General features: G+C 40.8%; 1 long non-coding RNA gene across 1 annotated transcript in view; it reads right to left on the bottom strand.

Annotated features, from left to right (window-relative positions):
* The window catches only part of LOC104678763, a 64632-nt gene that overhangs the window by 31701 nt on the left and 12250 nt on the right, over positions 1–20681 (bottom strand). Inside the window, exon 3 of the long non-coding RNA XR_750236.2 lies at positions 9473–9563. This is a non-coding gene — a long non-coding RNA (uncharacterized LOC104678763). The remainder of the gene's footprint in view (positions 1–9472; positions 9564–20681) is intronic.

The following is a 20681-nucleotide window of genomic DNA, read 5'->3' as shown; positions in this document are numbered from 1 at the left end:
CCTTCCTTCCTTCCTTCCTTCCTTCCTTCCTTCCGTCCTTCCTTCCTTCCTTCCTCCTCCTTCCTTCCTTCCTTCCTTCCTTCCTCCTTCCTTCCTTCCTTCCTTCCTTCCTTCCTTCCTTCCTTCCTTCCTTCCTTCCTTCCTTCCTTCCTTCCTTCCTTCCTTCCTCCTTCCTTCCTCCTTCCTTCCTTCCTTCCTTCCTTCCTTCCTTCCTTCCTTCCTTCCTTCCTTCCTTCCTTCCTTCCTCCTTCCTTCCTTCCTTCCTTCCTCCTTCCTTCCTTCCTTCCTTCCTTCCTTCCTTCCTTCCTTCCTTCCTTCCGTCCTTCCTTCCTTCCCTTCCTTCCTTCCTTCCTTCCTTTCCTTCCTTCCTTCCTTCCTTACTTAACCTTCCTCCATCCTTCCTTCCCCTTTCCTTCCTTCCTTTCGCTTCCTTCCTTCCTTTCCTTCCTATCCTTCTTCCTTCCTTTCCTTCCTTCCTTCCTCCTTCCTTCCTTCCTTCCTCTTCCTTCTGTTCTCTCTTTCTTTCTTTCTTTCTTTCCGTTCTTTCTCTCTCTTTTTCTTTCTTTCTCTTTCTTTCTCTCTCTCTCTCTCCATATATTGCCTTCTACCATAAGACCTTACCAAGAAATATTCTTTCTGCTATTCACCGAGTGTTTTGTCAGCTCAAAGTCACACTAATTGCTTTCCATATAAGTATTTTAGAGGGATATCTTTTTGCTGTGCAGGAATTTTCTGCCTACATGAATATGAACAAATCTCAGGATATAGAATCGTTGCCCGAGTGCATACTCTTTCTTTAGGGGACTTAAGTAGTTTGATTTTTTTTATGTGCTTGCAAAAGAGACCACATTTCAGCAGGGCAAAATATAGTACAGAAAAAGGAAGGTTAAAAAGTTGTCTACTTGGATCTACCTGGTGGGATGCAGGAAAAATAAAAGTGTTTCTGTCCTGCTTTTGAGTACCCTGGATTCAATGTACAAATCTAAGAGAAAAGCTCAAATTAACCGTGGATTAATAATCCTCACTCTGCCAATAGGAAAGTCACTTACTTGAAGATCTTTCTCTCTCATAGAAATCCGAAGACTATACCCTACACTAATCAAGCTAAGAGCGCTACATATTAAAATATATATATATATATGGTGTAATTGGTGGTTTTTCAAGATATTCAGCACAAAAACTTTTAATAAGCTCCACTCAATAATTTTAACCATAATCCTACTTATACAAAAATTTTCTGGTAAACTTTTGCAAAACAAAGTGCCCCTGGGAAAGCTTTCTTTAGGTAAGATGTAACCAATATATTCAGTCTATTTACCGTAAAGACAGATTAGAAGTTCCCTACAAAGATACAGTGAGGTTAAATTAAGTTGATTCCCTGGGACTGATCAGAGCTGAGAGACAGGGAGGAGCACAATGGCCGTTTTGCCAGCAATGCCGAAGGGACAGTGTGAAATAAAGCAAACTGTTGTTCGCCATCTCCCATCAGTGAGAAAAAGCATTACCAAGATTATTTGTAAATCATCTTTCAATTGGCATTTTCTGTGGCCTCATTTGAAATGCTACTTTCACCTCTGTCCATTGCATTTCATAGCAAGATGCTGTAATTGTTGAAGACCCTCGGGATGTACTACAGAAGGCAATCATCTACAGGCATTCTTGCATTTGGAGTCATCTGGTATTTCCTGACTTCCCCAAGGTTTCTATTATGAGCTAGTCCCTTTTACAACCAAGAAAATGAGTTCCCTCATACAATAGAGACAAGAGTCTTTTCCTTACTCAGATAATGGCAACTCTGAATACAATTCTCTTCTGGGTAACGGGAAAACTTCTGTTAGTCTGAGACGGCTGGCACCCTTGGCCATTCCCTCCCTCAATCCTGGTGTCCAAGACAAGTGCTTGTGACTGTGCCCCAGTGGCTCAGAGGATCTCTTCAAGCACATTTCCTCTTCTCTCTTCCAAACCCTCTAACCCTATTTGCATTTCTGCGATTTGCATCCAGGTGCCTCAACCCAGCCCTTTTGACAGCAGTGGGATGCCCTGGTTGGACTCTTGAGATTTCAAAGGCATGATTTCCTGGCTCTAGTACCCACTGGAATACTTACTCTGTATTCATGGGTCAGAGCAGCCTCACTACTGAGTCTAACTCAGATCTCTAGAGCCCCTGGCTGGTGTTTGTCACCTAGGCTCCAAGCTCTGGAGAGGAATAAATCATCTTTTACATCTGTTTCAACCTTTACTGTTTCAACCACTGCAAGTCACAATGTACTTTCACTGGAATTTCAATTTGATTCTAACAATCGCCTTACCTGGGGTTAAGTAAGGCAAGTGTAATGTCACAGACATTTTATAGATGAGAAAATAGAGACACAGAAGATGCCCCAGGTTGTAGCATGGAAAAATGAGGAGTCAATATGAGGTACTGTTGAGTAGTACTAACTACCCCTGTTCTACAACTATGATTCCTAACAACACAATAGCAGCAATAATAGCTTATGAATCCTATGTTATGAGCTGACAGCAAGAATTCAGTGCACATTAGGAATGCTTCTAATTTTATTTTGCATCTTCAGTTAATTATTCACTGGCAAGTATCCCCTTTTGAATGGAATCAACTACATAATTGGTAGGGCCTAGTGCAAAATGAAAATGTGGGGCCCCTTTTTCAAAATTTATTTAAAATTTCAAGACGGTGACAGCAGAGCATTAAGCCAAGTATGGAACCTTTGCAAGCAAGGGGCCTTGTGCAAAAGCCCCTTTTGCCCATGAAGTTGGGCTTCTAAATCCTCAAGAAATATCTAAGAAGTCTTAATGTAAGGTTTCACTGTAGGGACAAGAGAGAAAACATGTCATTGGGTCTCCTATTCTTCTCATTGCAAAAAAACATTCACTTTGTTACTTCTTGATTGATTGATTGATGAGACTGATATCTCATATCATCAAGAGTATCATTAGAATCAGGGATGTGCCGTAATTCCTGGTTGACAAATCTCATTTTTACTTTATTGATTCTTGAGATAATGTACTTCGTGTGAAATTTTCATGCATCCTACTGACCTCCCGAATATAACATAAAACAAAAACTAGGAAGCTGCCCAATCTTCATTCTTTCCCTTCTTAGACCCTTCAGTCAAGAAAGGATATACTGATTATGTTAAGCCTTGACGAGAACTCCATCTGTCAGCCTACTTACGAAGAAAAACAGAGTCATTGAAGTCATAGCTTCACACAAGACTGTGCTAAGCAGTTCTCCCAATGGAGGTACTAGACCTTTTCAGTCTGGAGAGATCTGGTCTGTCCCAGCCCTGACCCCACATGTCACCATTCTACCCTAGCCCTCCCACTTCCAAACCAGGAAACAAAGAACAGAATGCCAGAAAAACCATGAAATACCAATTATGATGAGATGTATAATGAAATGTTATTTAAGAGGACTCTGACAAAATTTTAAAGAGAATCACATTTTAAGTTTTGTAAATACAATAACACATAGAAAAGGTGTTTTCATTAGGCCAATGTCTTTGAGTTTGACTTTCTGCCCTCCATGATCTTTTTCTCTTGATAAATAACTTGGTGTATTTAATCAATTCTAGGATGCATACTTTTTTATTACACTTCACATCACTGAAATCAGAATGGATCTTATATAATCAATGGCATTTTACAGTCACTGTGGGCCAGAAAGTAGTTGAATAGGGGTAGACATTGTCCATGTATGCTCAAATTTGGTCACAGCTGTTGTTATATCATGATACATAATAAAAATATATATCTAAGTAAGTCTAAAAGAGCTCATTAGTAAGTATGAAATTAAAATTCTAATGAATATGAAAGCACTACCGCATAGTTCATCTGGAAGTATATTTTTCTCTTAATATTACATAAGAAATAAGTACATAAAAAAGTTTCAGATGTTGATGAGGGTGGTGGCTCACGCCTGTGATCCCAGCATTTTGGGAGGTCACGACAGGCATATCACCTGAGGTCAGGAGTTTGAGACTATCCTGACCAACATGGAGAAACCCCCATCTCTACTAAAACTACAAAAAATTAGCCAGGCGTGGTGGCGTATGCCTGTAATCCCAGCTACTCGGGAGGCTGAGGCAGGAGAATCACTTGAACCCGGGAGGCGGAAGTTGCAGTGATTCGAGACTGCATCATTGCACTCCAGCCTGGGAAACAAGAGAGAAACTCCGTCTCAAAAAGAATAAATAAATAAATCAGATGTGATTAAATACTTCATGTCTTCAGTGGAATGCATTATCCACCACTGGAATTATGAAGAGTCTGAAAAGGTTCACATGTCACCACTAAGAAGCCTTTCGAAATTCATATGGGAAAGTGTCTGGGTACTAACAGAGGACGTTTTTCCCAATATTCTTACTGGAATATTACTTTTTTTAGTTTTTCCTGCTTAATACCAAAAGTCCCCCAACATGGAAACCCAAAAACTAGTAAAAAGCACAGGTAACATCAGAATAGCAATATACTGAACCAGATTAGTGGAAAATCAATTTTTTCCATAGAAGTGGTTTTAGGGAAACTTAGAGAGATTTCCCATATAAACTTTAGACCAGCACTGTCATATAATATATATAATGTGAGCTTCACAAGTAATTTTAAATTTTCATGTTGCAACATTTTTTAAAAGTTTAAAAATCAAGTAAAATTAATTTTCGTGAAATGCACTATTTAATTCTATATCATCAAAATATTATTTCAACATGTAGTTAACATAAAATATTAGTGAAATACTTTATCTATGTTTGTTCTGTCCTTGAAACCCAGTGTGTATTTTATGCTTACAGCATATCTGTTTGTGCTAGCCACATTTTAAATGTTAAATAGCCACATGTGATTGTGGCTCCCAAACTGGACAAAACAAGTTTAGTCAAAATGTGCATTTATCAACAAAACAAAAAAATCCCTTCCAGGACAATTTGCTCAAACATGATCACTCACAGAAGCATCCAGCAGAAATTCAAAAGTGACAGCTACTTCCATTGCACAGTAGTGAACATAAACTACAATAAATGGGTGATTCCCAGAATTACAACAATGTATTGTTCTGGAACAATCTTGCAGGAGACAGACTAGAACAGTGGTCTTCAAACTAGGCTACTGTTACACAAATTCTTTTCAAGAAGTACCTGAGTAGGAACAGTATCAATGAATCTACTTTCAGGTTCTCAACTCTTACTTGTATTCTCTCTTAAAATGAAACTGCCTAAGAACACCATTTTTTCCCACATGCTTAAAATTAAGCATTCTTTTCCAGCAATCACTAACATATGTCATCAACTGGGGGAAAAAAAAAGCATCTCCTAACTAGTTACAGTAGATATTGCTGACACTGATTCTTTTCAACATAATTGGACTGTTTTCTAATACTAAAAAATATTTAGACTTTGGTAAAACTTACATATAGAAACTGGCAATGCCACTACTGGGTATTTATCTAAAAGAATAGAAACTAATATATCAAAGGGATACATGTGCTCCCATGTTTATTGCAGCACTCTTCACAATAGCAAAGCTATGGAATCAATCTAAGTGTCCATCCACAGATGGATGGATAAGGAAAACGTGTTACATATAAATCATGGAATACTACTGGGTCATAAAAAAGAATGAAATCTTACCATTTGCAGCAACATGGATGGAACTGGAAGTCATTAACTTAAGTAAAATAAACCAGGCACAAAAAGACAAATAGCACATATTCTCACTCATATGTGGAAGCTAAAACAGTTGATCTCATGGAGGTAGATAGTAGAATAATAGACATCAGAGACTGGGAAGGCTGTATAGGCAGGACAGGAGGGATGAAGAGAGGCTTATTAAATTGACACGAACATACAGTTAAATAGAAGGAATAAGTTCTAGTGTTTGATAGCATAGTAAGGTAACTGTAGGTAACAACAATACATTGTGTTTTTCAGAATAGCTAGACGAGAGGAGCTGAAATGTACCTAACACAGAGAAATGATAAATACTCAGGTGATAGTTACCTTAAATACCTTGACTTGATCATTACAAATTCTAGGCATGTGACAAAATTTCACATGTACCTCATAAGTATGTACAAATGTATCAAGAATATTTAAAAAGTTAAAAATTAAAGAAGAAATTATGCAATTTATTTCAGAAATTGTGTGATCATTGTATTCAACTTGTTAGAACCTGTTTTCTCAGACTGTATCGTAAAATATCTTTTCCAATTACAATCAATCCTTGGCCTACTGCAGTGGCTAAAGTTTGTAATCCCAGCACTCTGGGAGGCCGAGGCAAGTGGATTGCTTGAGTCTAGGAGCTCCAGACCAGCCTGGGCAACATGGTGAAACCCTGCCTCTACTAAAAAGACAATAATTAACCAGGTGTCACGGCTCACACCTATAATCACAGCTACCCGGGAGGCTGAGGCACGAGAATCACTTGAATCCGGGAGGCGGAGGTTGCAGTGAACCGAGATTGCACCACTGCACTCCAACCTGGGCAAAAGAGTGAGACTCTGACTCCAAAAAAAAAAAAAAATTCATTTTATAAATAACCTTTATACTTTCTACCTCCTATTATCAAAAATAAAATGATACGTGAGTTTTATATTTAGCAATTATTTTTTAGACTCTTTCATAAAATATCGTAAAAAGTTTGACTCTAGGCTGAGTGCAGTGGCTCACGCCTGTAATCCCAGCACTTTGGGAGGCCAAGGTGGATGGATCACGAGGTCAGGAGATCGAGACCATCCTGGCCAACATGGTGAAACCCCGTCTCTACTAAACATACAAAAATTAGCTGGGCATGATGGCGGGCGCCTGTAATCCCAGCTACTCGGGAGGCTGAGGCAGGAGAATTGCTTGAACCTGGGAGGGGGAGGTTGCAGTGAGCCGAGATCACCCCACTGCACTCTAGCCTGGCAACAGAGCGAGTCTCTGACTCAAAAAAAAAAAAAAAAGAAAAAAAGAAAAGTTTAATTCTATGGTCTAATTAAGTTTATGGATTTGAGAAAAAAAATGTATATGCTATTCTTAGTTAATTATTCCCAGAAATTCAACTCCAATGTTCTAAAAACACATGCATACATAGTTACATGAGAAATTCTGCCTACATTCAGAATCCTTGTTTCATGTATGACATCCAATGGTAACTACATACTACATTATTTAATTTAAAATTACATATCAGAAACAAAGTTATTATTTAATTTCTTAATTTATTTTGAAGTGGATAAAAACCTCATTTTTATTTTAATATGATATTTACTTTGCTAGCTATCTGTTTAACAGGGTGCTTCATAATTGATTTATCCATGGTTTGAATAATGTGCCTCAAAATGTATATTAATATTTTTTCCTTGAAAAATGAAGTCACACTTTTTCTGAAACTAAATCTGATTTTGTTGATTGTTTTTATATGAATACTGCCTTTGCCAATTAAATTATATTATGAATATTTTCTATAAAATTGTTAATTCAAATCTGTAGCCTTAAGTTCTTATATTTATAGAATATAATAAATTCAAGGCTGGGTGCAGTGGCTCATGCCTGTAATCCCAGCACTTTGGGAGGCCGAGGCCAGTGGATCATCTGAGGTTGGGAGATCGAGACCAGCCTGACAAACATGGAAAACCCCATCTCTACTAAATACACAAAAGTTACTTGGGCGTGGTGGCGCATGCCTGTAATCCCAGCTACTTGGGAGGCTGAGGCAGGAGAATCGCTTGAACCCGGGAGGCTTCAAGACCACAAATATGGTACTTACTCAGTTTGGTCACTAGGAGGTTGCAGAGAGCCGAGATCGCGCCATTGCACTCCAGCCTGGGCAACAAGAGCGAAACTCCGTCTCAATCAATAAATAAATAAACAGCATTTTATCAAAATTATTGTATTGGCAAAGACATTTGATCTAAGTACTTTGATTTTCACAACCTTTTATATGTATAATGAATTTTAAATAATGCCGCAAATGAAAATATGACAGATATAATAGTTATGTAATAAATTTGGGGAAAGCCATTTTAGTAAACTTCCCAGAAACTGAAAAAGTGACTTAACAACAAATCCTTTAGTAAATCAGAGGGTTTCGTTGCTTTCACAGAATTAAAGATGAGTCTAATCAAGTTGTCTGTTAAAACTCAAAAATTTAGGTAAAATTTTTTTAATCATTAAAAATTATTTTTGATGACAGGTCACTACATGATTATTTATGGGAACAAAATTTTCTGAGTTCTTTTATCTATAAAAATGAAAGACAGGAACTGAAGTCTGTCTCATTAGAAATAAGTAAGAGTCATCCTCAGATTCAAAAACTAGTTTGGGGAAAATAAAATCATATTCACTTAAGAGATGTATTTTTGGCCAGGCAGGGTGGCTCACGCCTGTAATCCCAGCACTTTGGGAGGCCGAGGCGAGCGGATCACCTGAGATCGGGAGTTTGAGACTAACCTGGCCAACATGGTGAAACCCTGTCTCTACCAAAAATACAAAAAAATTAGCCGAGCATGGTGGCGCGTGCCTGTAATCCCAGCTACTCTGGAGGCTGAGGCATGAGAACTGCTTGAACCTGGAAGGTGGAGTTTACAGTGAGCTGAAATCGCGTCACTGCACTCCAGCCTTGGCAACAAAGCAAGACCCTGTCTCAAAAAAAAAAAAAAAAAAAAAGAAAGAGATGTATTTTCAACCAATTTTACTTTTCATTTTACTAATTACTTACCAAATGTGTAATATTTTATGTTCTTCTGATTAAGTGTGTACTACTAATAAATTTATGATAAAAATTTTAATCTTTTGAGGCTTAGAGAGTCACAGAAAACTTATTTCAATTCTTATATACTTTTTGCAGGCCTGTATGGTAAGGTGACCAATAAGGGGCCTTTAACCATTTAAAATATATACATTATTATACATTATCTGAGGGAAGTTGAATGGAATGGCAAGTTCAAGGAGATAGAAATACTATGTAAAATTTCTGATTGCTAAAGAAGACCTTGTTCGTGTTTTTTTAAATCAACAATTATGAATATCAAATGAGTATGGTATTTTTATTTCATTTATTTTTGCATGCAAAAATTTGATGAAATAATTTATTTAAAAGTCTGAGTATTCATAATATGCTGGAAATACACTACAAATACTTAAACTTATGATAAGAAATTTCAGGTGTTCACTTCAAGATGTGTGATGGAGTAGACCATTTTCCAAAATGATGTTAGGTGGTAAATAATTAGAAAGTATGAAGATCACTGCTATAGAACACGGTCTCAGTGAATTCCACAGGGAAATTTGGGATGGCAGGGGGAAAAGTTGGAGAGAAAGATTTGTTTTTATTTTATGGCTTTTTTTTATTTCTAGATATGTAGTGGAAATCGCTATAACTTGATGTATACGTGCTTATTCACCAGGGTGATTACACAATCTTGCAAGGAGTGAAGTTTTAGGGACTTTTCTGAGCAATCCACAAATACGGTACTTACTCAGTTTAGTCACTAGGTGGCAAATGTGCACTGGGCGCGAAGCCCTCTTCCCATTCTCCCACTCCTCTCTGTCTCAATCTTCCATCTCCTCCTGAAAAGAGGAAAAGAATACTAACGACAATAATAACAACAACAAACTACACTAGCAGGAAATATTTGTTTCAGGTCTTTCCATTTGCCAAAGACAATAATAATCCCTTATCATTGCTGAGAATTTCAGAAATGACCTTGTTTGTGGACATAATCCATATTACTACATTAATAAACTATTCTTTATTAATACATTTACCAAAAAAAGTTGATTAATACATCTCTATGATATAATCATGCAGTTTGACCACAAAAACCAAACCCTATCTAGCTAAGCACTTTGTACCAAAACCAAAAGATAACAGCAATAGCAGCAACATCTATGACATTCTAAGCACTGGGCTAAGCCCTTCATTTCACTACATCTTCAAAGAACTCTAAAAGATAGATGCTAATATTACTCCCGTGTTACAGGTAAGAAGGCAAGAAAATGGCCCTAAATCATTGAACTAGTAAGTGATGGAGCTGGGATTAAAATGCAGGTTTTTTTTTTTTTTTTTTTTTTTAACTTCAATAGACATGCATTTAAATATTACAGTTTGACATTTCAGTGGGGTGTGTGTCTGTCCCTGTATCTTTCTATATGTGGCTATGCACATGTTTCTATTTCTGTGATTCCATGTGATTTTATGTCTCTGATTCTGTGCACGTGAAAGCACATGTGCACGTGGGTTTGTGAGGTGTGTGCATACTCACATGTGAACTCAAGATCTTCTAGATATCCTTCTGGTAATGTCCTCATCTACTTTTATACAGCATATTTAGCAGAAGGAGCTTGATAATTTTCATTCTCTCTTGAAAAGACTAAGACAAGGGCACGAACAGAAAACCAAACACCTCATGTTCTCACTCATAGGTGGGAACTGAACAATGAGATCACTTGGACACAGGAAGGGGAACATCACACACCGGGGCCTATTGTGGGGAGGAGGGAGGGGGGAGGGATAGCATTAGGAGATATACCTAATGTAAATGACGAGTTAATGGGTGCAGCACACCAACATGGCACATGTATCCATATGTAACAAACCTGCATGTTGAGCACATGTACCCTAGAACTTAAAGTATAATAAAAAATAAAATAAAATAGAATAAGAGTCACAGCCTCGGCCGGGCGCGGTGGCTCACGCCTGTAATCCCAGCACTTTGGGAGACCAAGATGGGTGGATCACCTGAGCTCAGGAGTTTGAGACCAGCCTAGCTAAGATGGTGAAACCTTGTCTCTACTAAAAATACAAAAATTAGCCAGGCGTGGTGGTGGGTGCCAGTAATCCCAGCTACTTGGGAGGCTGAGGCAGAGAATTGCTTGAACCTGGGAGGTGGAGGTTGCAGTGAGCCGAGATCACACCACTGCACTCCAGCCCGGGCGACAGAGCAAGACTTTGTCTCAAAAAAAAAAAAAAAAAAGTCACAGCCACCTTTGTAAAAAGTGCTTCTTTGTGGTTAGGTGTCTCTGTTTTTCATATGCATAAATTGCATGTGTCTCTAATGTCTGTGCATGTGTAAATCTGTGTTTCTGTTTGTGGCATGATTAAGTCTATGAATGCATCCATATACCTACATTGGCATATGTATATGTGTATATCCATGTATTCGATGTGTGTTTAGGACTTGTATGTCATGAACCTAGGAGTACATTTGTAGAACAGTATGTGTGGATATGTGCATGGCAGTGCGTGCATATGTTGACACGTGAGGGTGCATGTCTGTTCATCTGTGCATTTGTGTACTGTGTATGTCTATACGTACATATGCATGTCTAAAGTGTGTTTAGATAGGTATTATCTAAAGATATATGTATATGTCTCTTACATGCTTACGATGTAGTCTGCTTGGGTATTTCTGTGTGGGTATACATGGCATCTGAGTGTACATCTGCCTGTGCATTTAAATGTCTGTACATGCAAGTACATTTATAGAGCTCTTTATGCAAGGGCCTGTAATGGCTTTTTTGTGTTTGTTTGTTGTTGTTGTTGTTGTTGTTTTGTTTTTTTTTTTTTTTTTTTTTTTTTGAGACGGAGTCTTGCTCTGTCACCTGGGCTGGAGTGCAGTGGCCGGATCTCAGCTCACTGCAAGCTCTGCCTCCCGGGTTTACACCATTCTCCTGCCTCAGCCTCCGGAGTAGCTGGGACTACAGGCACCCGCCACCTCGCCCAGCTAGTTTTTTTTTTTTGTATTTTTAGAGACGGGGTTTCACCGTGTTAGCCAGGATGGTCTCGATCTCCTGACCTCGTGATTCGCCCGTCTCGGCCTCCCAAAGTGCTGGGATTACAGGCTTGAGCCACCGCGCCCGGCGTTGTTGTTGTTTTTTGAGGTGGAGTTTCACTTTTGTCACCCAGGCTGGAGTGCAATGGCTCAATCTCGGCTCACTGCAACCTCTGCCTCCCGGGTTCAAGCGATTCTCCTGCCTCAGACTCCTGAGTAGCTGGGATTATAGGCACCTGCCACCACGTCCGGCTAATTTTTGTATTTTTAGTGGAGGCGGGGTTTCACCATGTTGGCCGGGCTGGTCACAAACTCTTGACCTCAGGTGATCCACCCGCCTCAGCCTCCCGAAGTGATGGGATTACAGGCATGACCTGCCACGCCTGGCTTATAATGGGGGTTTTGAGTGTGTCATCATTTAAGTGAGTGAAATCCTGTCTTGTTTGGGGGCAGTAGCCATGTCTAGGTGTACATATGTAAATCTATGGGACTATATCTGTATTCACCTGTATTTATCTCTGCAGGAGTCCAGCCACATAAGATAATATCTGTGTCCATGTGGACATGTTTTGTCCTTTTGTTTACTGCTTGCAAATATTCATCTGTGTGAGCTTCTGCATGTCTATGTATCCATGTGTACATAATATACATATACTCATGCACTGGGTGTGAGTCGGTGTCTGTGCCTGTACATTCTTGCTTGTTAGATTAAGATGCCAGGCATCATTTAATCCTTACAACAGCCTTGAAGGCAGGGAACACCATCTTCCCCAATTTATAAGTGAGGAGCTGAAGATTGGTGAATTAGAGTACCTTGCCTAAGGTCATATGGCCAGTAAGTGGCAGAGACAGAATTCAAAACCAGGTCTGACAGACACCAAACTTATATTCCTTGTACTCTACCACAGAACATTTCAATATCCAATGTGCGTACGCAATAGCACCAGGGAGTGGTGGAGCCAGGATTGGAAGTAGGCAAGTCTGCCTCTAAATTCTATGTTCTAAACCTTGATTCTTTCCTGAAGTTATCTCATTTCATCCTTGGAATAGTCTAAAAGTAGATATTGCATCCATATTTACAAATAGACTCAAAGAAATGAAGTCGGCTGGGCACGCTAGCTAATGCCTGTAATCCCAGCACTTTGGGAGGCCGAGGCAGGCGGATCACCAGGTCAGGAGTTCGAGACCAGCCTGGCCAACATGATGAAACTCCGTCTCAACCAGAAATATAAAAAATTAGCCAGCTGTGGTGGCACGCACCTGTAATCCCAGCTACTTGGGAGGCTGAGGCAGGAGAAGTGTTTGAACCCGGGAGATGGAGGTTGCAGTGAGCTGAGATTGTTGTGCCATTGCACTCCAGCCTGAGCAACAGAGCAAGACTCCATCTCAAAAAAAATAAAAGAAAGAAAGAAAGAAATGAAGTCACTTGTCAAAGCTCTGTGTGAGCATGTAGGCCCTCTCCTCAAAATCTGTGGAGCAAACAATATGGTATTGGGTATTCAATGTAACTGACTGAGTTTGTCCCTTACGAAGTGAATCTGAATGTTCTAGAGTGAGCATACATATCATGCTACTTTTTCTAGGTGTTGTAAGGCCTTCCGAGTATTGTGTAGCAAGTCTGGGAATTATGAGAACCAGCTGTGAAATATGTGGTAAGTCTATGCGTTGTGGACTGAGTATGTGCATTGTGGATTACATTTTCGCTGTATATGCCTCTTCTGCATCATGATATGAGTCTGAGTGTATAAAGACCGTGAGGCAAGCCTGAGTGTTCTGGGGCTAGTTTCTGGGTGAAATGACATGTCTCTGTGTAGTGGTGCAAGGCTAGATGTTGTGGGTCAAGTCTGGTGAGGTGAGATAAGTCTGAGTGTGGCAGAGAACATCTTTTTGTTACAAGGGAAGTCTCTTTGCATTGGGAGTTGGTTCTATGTGTTTGGGAATAATGAGCTTTATGTTGTGACATGAGTCTTTCTGATGGGAAAGTGGGTTGTGATCAAGTATGTGGGTTATTCAAAGTATAGGGAAGTGTAGGTCCTGTGAGGGAGTTTCTTGTGGTGCCGATCTGTGCCAAGTGGAATACATGTCTGCACTGTGAGGCTGTTCTCTACATTAAAAGAGATACATAAAGGCCGGGCGCGGTGGCTCACGCCTGTAATCCCAGCACTTTGGGAGACTGAGGTGGGCGGATCACGAAGTCAAGAGATGGAGACCATCCTGGTCAACATAGTGAAACCCCATCTCTACTAAAAATACAAAAATTAGCTGGGAATGGTGGCGTGCGCCTGTAGTCTCAGCTACTCAGGAGGCTGAGGCAGGAGAATTGCTTGAATCCAGGAGGCAGAGGTTGCAGTGAGCCGAGATTGCGCCACTGCACTCCAGCCTGGTGACAGAGCAAGACTCTGTCTCAAAAAAAAAAAAAAAAAAAAAAAAAAAGAGACGTGTATAAATGGCACACAATGGAAGCTGTGGGTTGTCGTATATCTCTCTATATTTTTTTCTTTTTTCTCCTCAAATTCCTTTTTACCATAGGCTATCTCTATAAAGTGTGGGCCAGTCAGTCATGGGCATCTGGTTTGGGGTGAGCATGCTTTGTGGGAGTGATTCTAGGTGCTGTGACTTTTATGATTATGATTTTCTGGATTCAATTATATGCAATGCTAGGGTAGTCTACAGAGTGTGGATCATGTCCTCACATTGTAAGACATGTCCAGGTGTTGTGGTCTACACATGACAGCCTGTATATTGTGGGATGTGTCTTGAAGTCATGGGGTGAGACTATATATTTCATGGGTTGATTCTGGACAGCTATAGTAAATCTCCATGTGATGGGGCAATCTTTGCATTTTATTTGCATTTTATATTGTATATTATATATAAAGAATATAAATTTTTGCATTTATATTCCTTACAGGAAATCTCTCTGTGTGTGTGTGTGTGTGTGTGTGTGTGTGTGTGTGTTTTTCCTGAGGGTTGTAGTCCCTTAGGAATCGGACTCTGTCTGCACCTAGTGTGGCATTTCTGGAACTTGTGGTCCAATTCTGTGCATTTTCAGGCAAATCTATACAATACAGGCTGATTCTTGATGTGATATGAGGTATGTCTTGGTGTTGCAAAGAGAATGTGGGTGGTTAGGGGCAATACTGGGGTGTGGCGAAGCTTGTGTTTGCATAATACTATAGGACCACTCTGTGTGCTATCAGGTCAGCCTGCATTATAATGCAATTTTGTGTGTTGTGGGGTATGTCAAGTTATAATTAAGCATGTCTTGAATTGTGGGTTTTTGTGTTGTGTGATGGCTTGTTTTGTGGGGTGATTTCAAGTGACAGGATGCGTCTGTGGATCACAGGGTGTGTCTCTCAGTGTTGTGGCGTTAAGTCTGTACATTCTGATGCTTATTGTGAATTGTCACGTACACTTTTATGTTTTGTAGGTCACACATTAACGTTGTGGGGTGATGTGTGGTTGTGATGAGATTCTGTGTGTTCTAGAAGAGTCTGAGTGTTGTGGAGCACGTGAGTGCACTGTGGGGAGAATCTCATATGGGTTGAGTCTGTATGTCTAATTTGATTCTAAGCGTTTTAGAGTAAGTCTGCATTTGGAAGAAAGTCTGAAAATGACATGGCAATTCTGAGACTGTGGGGAATGTCTATGAATTTGCAAGACATTTTGTACACTGGAGGACACACCTTTCATTAGAGTTTTCCACGTTGTTGTGGGGCTAAGTACACTGTGGTAAGTACACCGTAGCCCATATCTGGGGTTTCAGTCAAGGGTACCTCATGGGGTGAGGCTGTACTGTACAAGGCATGCTTGGTGAGGAACATATCTGTACAATATGGGGTAGGTCTTGATCCTGTGGTGCAAGTCTGTGAGTCCTGGGGTAATTTTGGGTGTTGGGGGTCACATGGTTTTTTGTGGGGTATCTGCATTGCAGAGTGATTGTGTGCATTAGGGGGTAAATCTGTGCATCAGAATGCAATTTTGTGTTTGCAGGAAAACCTTTGTCATAGGGTATGTGTCCACTGTAAGTTGTATATAAGTATTGTGAAGTTAGTTTGTGCATTGTAAGACATGTCTTTTATTTTTTATTTTTTGAGGCAGAGTCTAGCTCTGTCCCCCAGGCTCGAGTGCAATGGCGCGATCTCAGCTCACTGCAACCTCCACCTCCTGGGTTCAAGTGATTCTCCTGCCTCAGCCTCCTGAATAGCTGGGATTACATGCCTGCGCCACCATGCCCGGCTAATTTTGTACTTTTAGTAGAGATGGGGTTTCTCCATGTTGGTCAGGCTGATCTCGAACTCCTGACCTCAGGTGATCCATCTGCCTTGGCCTCCCAAAGTGCTAGGATTACAGGCATGAGCCACCATGCCCGGCCTGTAAGACATGTCTTAAGGTGGTGTGGCAAGACTGTGAGTTTATGGGTGAGGCTGAATATTTGGGATCTCTTCTTCTCATAGTGGAGTAATTGTCTGTTGTAGAGTGAGGCTGTGCATTGTGAGGGAGATTTTTGCATTACGGAACTTATCTGTGGGTTATAGGGCATGTCCTGGTGTGAGTATGAGCAATATAGGGCAAGTCGTTTTCTTGTAGGTTCACTGTAGGCATTGTGAGGCATATGCATAGTACTCTGGTACATGACTGACTCTTCAGGCAACTTTAGGTGTTACGGTAATATTGGGTTAGCTGTGGGGTAAGTCTTGACATTTTGTGAATTTTCACACTGCGAGGTAAAATTGTTCACGGTCGGGCGTGGTGGCTCACGCCCATAATCCCAGCACGTTGGGAGGCTAAGGCGGGCAGATCACCTGAGGTCAGGAGTTTGAGATCAGCCTGGCCAACATGGTGAAACCCCGTCTCTATTAAAAATACCAAAAATTAGCCAGGAGTAGTGGCGGGCACCTGTAATTCCAGCTACTCAGGAGACTGAGATAGGAAAATCGCTTGAACCCAGGAGGTGGAGGTTGCAGTGAGCCGAGATCGCGCCATTGCACTCGAGCCTGGGCAACAAGAGCGAAACTCCATCTAAAAAAAATAATAATAATTGTTCATTGTGACAGGGTTCCATGGGCTGTGCTGGGAGTCTTATGTCATGGAGCATGTGTGATATAGTAAGTTGGTCTAGGTGTTGAGTGGTTAGTGTGGAAGTTATGGAAAAGACCAATGTGGGCTCATATGCATGTTGTAGAGTGTTTCTTGGTGTTGTAATACATGTCTGTGTGTTTGGGTGCATATCTGGTGGCTCTGTGCATTTTGAGGTAATCATTTGCTTTGTGAGTAAGTCTCTGCATTGTGGGATAATGCTATAGGTAAGAGTGAAAGTCTGTACATTATAGAATGAATTTGAAAGTTGGGTAGAATTCCATACAGAGTGGGGCAAGTCTGTTTTCTGCAGTACATCTTAGACCTGCTGCAGAAGCCTATGCTGGCAGGGGGTGATGGGGAGGTAGGCAAGTCTGTGTGTTTGAGATTGTGAGCAGATGATGTGTATCCATTAATTATGCAGTGTATGTTCTGAGAAATGCTTGTAAGTTCTTATGCAATACTTCATGTTTCTGAGGAGTCTGTATCTTACCAGGCATATTTGTGTATTGTGAGGTGTATCCAGGTGTGGAAGAAGCCATATATTTTGAGTGGAGTGTCTGTTCTGATGCAATCTTGGGTGCTGTGAGGTAAGTCGACATTGTAGGAAGAGCTCTGTGATGTTAGCCTGTAATCCCAGCACTTTGGGAGGCCGAGACGGGTGGATCACGAGGTCAGGAGATCGAGAGCTCTGTGATGTTACGGAATTCTGTGCATTGCTTAGGCAATGTCTACGTTGTGAAAGGGTTGTCTGTACATTATAAGGTGTGTCTGGGCATTGGGTGACAAGCGTGAGCTGTCAGTTTATTTTAAGTGAGGGCAAATCTATGCATTGTGCTGCGTCTGTTCTGGGGTGAGTTATTTTGCGATGAGTGTCAATGTTTGGTGTAAATTTCAGAATTGTGTGGAAAGTATGGGAGGTGAGTCTTTGTTCTGTAGGGTAGATCTGAGTTGGCTGTAATTGTGCATTATGATGCCATTCCTTGGGGTCAGTCTATGTTGTGTAAAATGTTTGTGTATTGTGGGTGTGTCCATGTGTTGGAAGGCATGTGCATATGTTGTGAGGCACGGACATGTAAATATATTCTGTGGCCAGGCTGAGTGTTGCAGGGTAAATGTGTAGGATATAAGGTACACCTGGCTGCCATAAAGTAAGTCTGAAAGTAGTGAGGCAAGTCTGGGTGCTATGAAGCACATCTTTGTGGTTTTTTATTTGTGTGTTATCCAGAATGTCTTTGTATTGTGAGACAATCGTTGGCAGTGTAGAAAGTTTGTAAATTGTGCGGCATGTCCCTGTATTGTAGGACATGTCTGTTAGTTATGGATGATGTTTGCGTGTTTTGGGCTATGTGTGTATGTTGTGAAGTAATCAGTGTTATTGAGTGAGTGTGAGTGTCATAGTGTGAGTCTGAATGTTGTGCAGCAAGTCTGGGTGTCATGGAACATGTTTCTGTGTTGTCTGATTTGTCTGTGTTATTCATCCTTTCTGTGTCCTGAGGTAAGCCTTCATGTTATGAAGGCAAAAAGTTGTTTGGTTGGGCATGTCTGTGGCTGTGGGCCACGTCTGAATGTTGCTCTGTTAGTCCCTGTGATTCAAAGTAGGTATAGGTTAATGGGCCAAGTCTGCATATCATGGCGTAAGTCTGGGTATTTTGCAGCAAGCCTTCTAACAATGGGTATGTTTGGGTAGTGTATGTTTCGCTTGTGTGGTTCAGTATTTATGTGTGTTGTGAGTCAAGTTTGGGTGTTACAGAGGTCCAAAAATAGTTCGTTGGGTTAATATGCATATCATGGAGACAATCTATTTTGGGGGGACATATCTGTGTATGCATACGGAAAGTATCTGTGTCTGCATATGGAATATGTCTGTGTGTGTGTGTGGAATGTGTCTGTGTGTGTTTATGGAATGTGTCTGTGTGTGCATATGGAATGAGTCTGTGTGTGTATATGGAATGTGTGTGTGTGGAATGTGTCTGTGTGTGTATGGAATGTATGTGTGTATGGAATAAGACTGTGTGTGTGTATGGAATGTGTGTGTGTGGAATGTGTCTGTATGTGTGTATGGAACGTGTCTGTGTGTGGAATGTGTCTGTGTGTGTGTGGAATGTGTCTGTGTGTGTGTATGGAACGTGTCTGTGTGTGTGTATGGAGTGTGTGTGTGTGGAATGTGTCTGTGTGTGTGTATGGAATGTGTCTGTGTGTGTATGGAATGTGTCTGTGTGGAATGTGTGTGTGTATATGGAATGTGTGTGTGTGGAATGTGTCTGTGTGTGTGTGGAATGTGTCTGTGTATGGAACATGTCTGTGTGTGTGTATGGAATGTGTGTGTGCGTGTGGAATGTGTCTGTGTGTGTATGGAACGTGTCTGCGTGTGTGTATGGAATGTGTGTGTGTGTGTGGAATGTGTCTGTGTGGAATGTGTCTGTGTGTGTATATGGAACGTGTCTGTGTGTGTGTATGGAATGTGTGTGTGTGGAATGTGTCTGTGTGTGTGTGGAATGTGTCTGTGTGTGTGTATGAAATGTGTGTGTATGGAATGTGTGTGTGTGTGGAATGTGTCTGTGTGTGTGGAATGTGTCTGTGTGTCTGTATGGAATGTGTGTGTATGGAATGTGTGTGTGTGGAATGTGTCCGTGTGTGTGTGGAATGTGTCCGTGTGTGTGTGGAATGTGTCTGTGTGTGTGTATGGAATGTGTCTGGGTGTGTGTATGGAATGAGTCTGTATGTGTATGGAATGTGTGTGTGTGAGGAATGTGTCTGTATGTGTATGGAATGTGTCTTTGTGTGTATAGAATGAGGCTGTGTGTGTATGGAATGTGTGTGTGTGTGGAATTTGTGTGTGTGTGTATGGAATGTGTGTGTGGAATGTGTCTCTGTATGTGTATGGAATGTACGTGTGTGTGTTTGTATGGAATGTGTCTGTGTGTGTGTAAGGAATGTGTGTGTGTATGGAATGTGTCTGTGTGTGTAAGGAATGTGTGTGTGTATGGAATGTGTATGTATGGAATGTGTGTGTATGGAATGTGCGTGTGTATGGAATGTGTGTATGGAGTGTGTGTGTGTATGGAATGTGTCTGTGTGTATGGAATGTGTTTCTATGTGTATGGAATATGTATGTGTGTGTGTATGGAATGTGTGTGTGTATGGAATGTGTCTGTGTGTGTGTATGGAATGTGTGTGTGTATGGAATGTGTCTGTGTGTGTGTATGGAATGTGTGTGTGTATGGAATGTCTGTGTGTGTGTAAGGAATGTGTGTGTGTATGGAATGTGTCTGTGTGTGTGTAAGGAATGTGTGTATGGAATGTGTCTGTGTGTGTGTAAGGAATGTGTGTGTGTATGGAATGTGTCTGTGTATGGAATGTGTCTGTGTGTCTGTATGGAATATGTGTCGGTGTATGGAATGTGTGTGTGTGTGTATGGAATGTGTGTGTATGGAATGCATCTGTGTGTGGATATGGACTGTGTCTGTGTGTGTGTATGGAATGTGTGTGTGTGTATGGAATATGTGTGTGTATGGAATGTGTCTGTGTGTGTGTATGGAATATGTGTCGGTGTATGGAATGTGTGTGTATGGAATGCGTGTGTGTGTGCATATGAAATGTATCTGCGTGTGTATGGAATGTGTCTGTGGGTGTATGGAATGTGTCTGTGTGTGTGTATGGAATGTGCATGGAATGCGCGTGTGTGTATGTGTACGGAATGTGCGTGTGTGTATGGAATGTGCATGTGTGTGTGGAATGTGTGTGTGTGTATGGAATGTGTCTGTGTATCGTGGAACCAGCATGGATCTTGTTGTATGACTCTCTGTAATGTGAGGTGAGTACTGTTGTATAT

Source organism: Rhinopithecus roxellana, chromosome 7 (assembly GCF_007565055.1).
Source record: "Rhinopithecus roxellana isolate Shanxi Qingling chromosome 7, ASM756505v1, whole genome shotgun sequence".
NCBI lineage: Eukaryota > Metazoa > Chordata > Mammalia > Primates > Cercopithecidae > Rhinopithecus > Rhinopithecus roxellana.
Note: the sequence above shows the minus strand (reverse complement) of the source record. Positions and strands in the feature narration are given on the sequence as shown.